Genomic DNA, 6,000 nt, shown 5'->3' on the forward strand with positions numbered 1-6,000 from the left:
TCTCATGGAAAAAGGCAAACAAGAGAGGTTTGTATGAAAAAGCCATAGAGCGGAAAAAGGCAGAGAGTGCAAAATTAAAAGAAAAAGCCATAGATGTCTTAGAAGTCCTTTGTTCATCTATGTTGTGTTTCGTGATTATGTGGGAATCCCCTTGTAAGTTGGGTTAGCACTTTACAAGTTGTAATCAGATTGATTATAGCGAAATTCCATCATGTTTGTGATGGAGACTGGATGTAGGCTGCACTGCACTTAGCAGCCGAACCAGGATATATCTGGGTGCAATCTTCTTCTCTTTCCACTCCATTTCTGTTTTCTACTACACAGGAGCAAAAACTAGAATTATCTCGTGCCAAGTGACGAGACAAAACAAAAAGTCTCGTGGCAAGGTACGAGACAAAACAAAGTTGCTCGTGTCCAGTGACGAGCAAAAACAGAAAAGTCTTCTCTGAAGGTCAGCAAGTGTTAGCACCGAAAAAAGGGGGCTAAGATTCAACCCCCCATTCTCTTAGCCACTGAAACCATCACATGTATATAACGTTCAAAGAATGGATGGCAATCCCCAACCTACAGCACCCGTACAAGATCTAGAACTTCAACCTTTACAAGAACCTCAACCTTTACAATATATATATATTCTTTGTAAATATTGTGAATGGTTGTAAGTACGAACTTATGTTTTCAAGAAAATGGCCTTTTGTAAAAATACGGTTTAAGTGTTTAAACAGGCTCCTTTTTAGTATTAAATATCTTAAGAGTCATCGTAATACTCGAGCTATCAGAGTGACATAGCCAGAAGTGTGACATTTTGATAGCTAGGGTGTTACAATCCTCGACACACAATCAAGGCTCAGGAAAATGTGGATTTTTTGGTAGAAGTGACTGGGAATTCTCCTAGAAACTCGGGCATACGGTGGAAGCTCCATGTCGACAGAGCATCTAACCAGCCGTTCGGGGGAGCCAGGATCATTATGGAAAGCTCGGAAGGTGTGACTTATGAGCAGTCATTTAAGTTCGAGTTTCCAGTCTCTAATAATCAAGCAGAGTATGAGGCCCTGATAGGAGGTTTGATCTTAGCTAAAGAGGTCGAGGCAATGAAGGTTGAAGTTGATAGCGATTCCCAGGTCATGATGTCTCAGGTGAATGGGACCTACCAAGCCAAAGATCCTTTATTGCAAAAATACTTGGAGAAAACAAAAAAGTTGTGCAAGGATTTCGAGGAAGTGGTAATCCAGCATGTACTCAGGGAGAAGAACGCTAGAGTCGACCTCCTATCAAAGCTGGCAAGCACCAAACCTAGGGCGGGAAATCGATCTTTAATCCAAGGCCTGGTGATGGAACCTTTAGTGACTCTTTGCATGACCCAAGTTCCGATCCTTCCTTCGTGGATCAATCCAATCCAATGTTTCATGGAAAATGGAACACTTCCCGCAGAGGAAAGAGTAGTCGGAGTGATAAGAAGGGAAGCGACCAAGTACGTGGTAATACAGGAGCAGTTGTACAAGCGAGGACTTAATCAGCCCATGCTAAAGTTCCTATGTCCTGACCAAATGGACTACGTTTTAAGTGAAGTCCATGAGGGATGTTGTAGCCACCACATTGGGGGGAAGACACTGGCTAGAAAACTCGTCAGAGTGGGATACTACTGGCCCTCCATGATGGCGGACGCCCAATAATTCGTAAGGAAATGCAAAAAATGCCAAGAGAATGTAAATTTCTACAAGGCCCCAGCGGCGGATTTAAGTTCCATGCTGGCTTCCCAACCCTTTTCTCGGTGGGGAGTTGATCTTTTGGGGCCATTCTTGGTAGCCCCGGGGCAAGTTAAGTATCTCATACTGGCAATTGATTACTACACCAAATGGGTGGAAGCAGAGCTGTTAGCTAGCATATTGTCAGCAAATTGTCAGAAGTTCTTGTGGAGACAAGTAATCTTCGCGTTTGAAATCCCAGAGATCGTGGTATCGGATAACGGGACATAGTTCTCCGACAAGAAGTTCAGAGAGTCCTTATCTGGGTTGGAGATCAAACAAAAGTTTTCGTTAGTAGAACATCCTTAGAGTAATGGTCAAGCAGAGGCGGCGAACAAGGTTATTCTCAATGGATTAAAAAAGTGACTTGATCAGAGAAAGGGCTCTTGGGCAGACGAGCTGGCTTCAGTCTTATGGTCTTATAGGACAATACCCCTCCACTGGGAAAACGCCATTCTGGCTTACTTATGGAGTTGATGCGGTTATTCCCGTGAAAATTGGGGAACCAATCCCAAAGCTACTTCTTGGCGGAGGTGCCGAAGCAGTTGAAAAAGACTTAATTGAAGAGACGAGGTAGATGGCCCACTTATCGGAAGCTGCACTAAAACAAAGGATAGCTCTGCGTTATAATAGCAAAGTGCTGAATAGGAGCTTCAAAGAAGGGGATTTGGTACTACGACGCAACAACATCGGTCCGCCGGCTCCAGGAGAAGGTAAACTAGCGGCTAACTTGGAAGGCCCATACAGAATAAGAAAAGTCATCGAGAAAGGCACTTATAAGCTAGAACAGTTAGATGGGAACGATATCCCGAGAAAATGTGGCGAATTTGAAGAGGTTCTACTCTTAAGAGGTGACTTCTCGGTCTGACGGTTTTTTCTTTCCATACCTTTTATTTCAATTGTCATTTTTTTACTTTACCTTTCTCGTATTGAATACCTTTTCTTTTAAATATTATGTTCATACTTCAGTTTGCCTATTAAAAAATTTTTTAAATTTTCACCATGAGAGGAACCTTTCTCCTGCTTTCTACAAGAGGTTACGGTAAGGGGTTTTGACGAGACCTATTATTAAAATCTAATTTACACCATTTTTAAAGTTTGTTCGAATTTCACTGTTTTAACGACAACTAGGACTGATCACCCTGAGAGCTAAAATGGTCATAATTAACGGATATCCAACCTATAGTCACTTATGATATGATGGCCAAGCAAAAAAATTTTACGAGCGAACAATAATTGGAAAGGATATTGGATCGGCCCGGCAAATAGAATCGTTTATATAACAGGCATCGCGCCGATCTAACGATAAGAAAAATAAAAAGTGAATGCTAGGGTGTAGACAAGAAAAATTTTCTATACCTATAAAATACTTGTGGCATAGTATAGGAAGGACATGTGGACATTTGTAACTGATTGATGGTTCAGCAATAACAGAAAAGGCTAACATTATAGCTTATCGCAGTAATTAGTAGCATACTGCCATAAATATTAATAGTTTGATTTGAAATGTAATCATTTTATCATTTGATGGGCCAAATTTATTTGTTGAAAGAGTTTTTTGTTTGGCCAAAACCTCGTGAACCACACAAGAGTTGAAGAATATTTAGGACGGATGAATTGTTCTGTGTATAAAATCAAGAGAGCACATGGCCAAAAATATATATCAAAGTAGCAAAAATGACTAATAATCTTAATAGGCCCACAATATTATTATCCTAGCAGTATATTAGAGTAAAAAAAAATATAAAAACAAAACAAAATGCAGGTCACGAAAATAAAAAAGATTTTGTGATGAATGTATATTATGGTTATCACAAATTACTTTCACCAAAGGAATTTTGTAAATTATGGTTATTACAAATTACTTCTATTTTGTTTTCTAAAATATAACTGGTATAACTTGTTTTTCAGGAATTATAGTTTGGTTTAACAGAGGTGTTTATGTTTTTCAAAAATTTAAAAACCTAGTTTTATATTTAGTAAACTAAACCAAAAAAATAATATATTTATACCTGTAATTTTTAAAAGTTAACTTCTATTTATTAAAATAAAAAAAATCTAAAATAACTTTGTATATTAAAAATTATAAACATTTATCCTTATATTTATATCTATTATGATATCTTAAATTTTAAAATTATTTTATTAAATATAATTATTGTTGTTTATATTTATTAAAAATTTTAAAAGTTATCTTTCAAAAACTAATTTTAATAAGTTACTTTCAAAAGTTAAAAATTTTACCAAACCAGCATTATATCTAAAAAAACAAAAATATACAACTTTTTATAAATCGCAGTCTTTAATAATTACGAAAAAAGTTATTCACCCAATCTTTTGTTACTCTGCATACTCATTTGTATTCATTTTCTAAGGGTGATGTTATTGTCTTCTAGCATAATTACTTGCTTTTTTATTCTTTACTATCATTCATTTCATTTTAAATTTATGATATTAAGTTTATAAATTATTTTTTGACAACTTTTTTCAAAATATTGGATGTTAACTTTTATAATAAAGTTACTTTATAATGTAATATCTTGTGAAAAAAATATTTTAATTATATAATTTATCCAAACACCAAATTATGGTCCCCCAATTTCAAAATTGGCATATTTATCAAAATCTACTAAATACATAAATATTAAAAATGTGGTTTAGCTTTTTTTTTGGGGGGGAGCAATTTAAATTTTTTTTATCCTTTTTTTCACTAGATTTATGGAAAACACTGGATCCCACCCAAATATTTTTTATTCGTCTTGTGCTTTATGATTATTGGTCAAATAAAACCTCTCTCAATTGACTCACCTGGCCATCAAAAATAAATTAAAAACTGTAATTACATTTTATCAAACTGTTAATTTTTTTAGTAATACACTGCAAATTACTGCAACAAATTATAATCTATCTATCTTTCCTGCTCAGTCAGTTTTGAACGTCCACATGTCCATTCTATGTTAGGCCACAAGTATTTTATAGGTGTAGAAATTTTTTTCTACACCATAGAATTCGCCAAAATAAAATTGTTCACTATAAAACGAGGGGCCGTGTCGGCCCAACAAAAACAAGCAAAACTACAAGTCAAAGTTCTAACTACTAAGTTAAAAGTCACTTCCTCAAGATATCAATGATCTTGCCATCCTTGATTGTCTTGAACGCTGCAATCGCCGAGGTGTCTTGCAATGATCTTGCCATCCTTGCCATGCTTGATTGTCTTGCAATGAGCTATCGCCTCGTCGACAACGTTTAGCTTCTTCTCGGACTCCTCCAAGCTAATCTTCGCAGCCTCCACTTCAGCTTTCAAGCCACCGATGTCCCGCAAGGCCGCCCGGTATTTACCGTCCAAGACGTGACAGTGGGCCAGTATGGGTTCTGCCTTTCTCGCAATAGCAGCAGTGCGAAGAAGGGTGCAATAAGTCCACTTTGCTTGGGAGGCCAAGTCTTCGTCTTGGAAGAAGGTCTTTGTACCTAGCAAGAGTTGGGAGTCAATGAAGCCCTCGGCGTTGAAGTTCTTCTGCGTCATGGTTAGGACTCCTTCCGAACTAGATTTTACCTTCCTCTTCCTGTGGCTTTCCACGATGGTCACGTTGGGACCAGAGTCTTCCACGATGACATCCTTTTGTGGGCGACCCCCACCCCCACCAGCTGCACTTATGCCGGGATTCACCTCGACGCAGGTCAAGACTCGACCGCGACAATAGGAGAAGGAGGAGCATCTGCAGAAGGAGTCTCTAAGCTATCTCCGCTATTCCCAGGAAGGAATTGAGCCATCAGTTCAGCAAGGTCAGTCTACCCGGCTGCCATGAACAGTGAAATAGAGAAGCGAAAGCAATGAAACAATTATATAAAGTATACCAGTCAGAAAAGAAAGAGAGGATGAAAACAAGATCAAAAGCAAACTCTTACCCACCTGACTCCTACCGGTCTCACGATCACCCATCAAGAGGTGGGGTTGAGGTTATTCGCACCAAAAATGGCCAGCAATATGTCGGCAATTTGCCAGTTTCACTAACCCAACCTCTCGTAAGTCACTTTTATTAAATAGTTGATGCTGGTACCAAAGCTTCAATAGGTCGGTATGCAGCATTCCCCCTCTAGAGTAAGCCAAAAGGGGTGCCGACCTTTGGCGGGCCGTACCATAAAATCCTTTTTCTTGAAACCATGAAACGAATCCTCAAACAAGTCGAAGATTTGTTAGTTCTACACGGCTCGGAATGAGTGATGCCCCTTTTTATGCTTCCCTTATTTTGAAGGG

Source organism: Arachis hypogaea, chromosome 4 (assembly GCF_003086295.3).
Source record: "Arachis hypogaea cultivar Tifrunner chromosome 4, arahy.Tifrunner.gnm2.J5K5, whole genome shotgun sequence".
In the NCBI taxonomy this organism is placed as follows: Eukaryota; Viridiplantae; Streptophyta; class Magnoliopsida; order Fabales; family Fabaceae; genus Arachis; species Arachis hypogaea.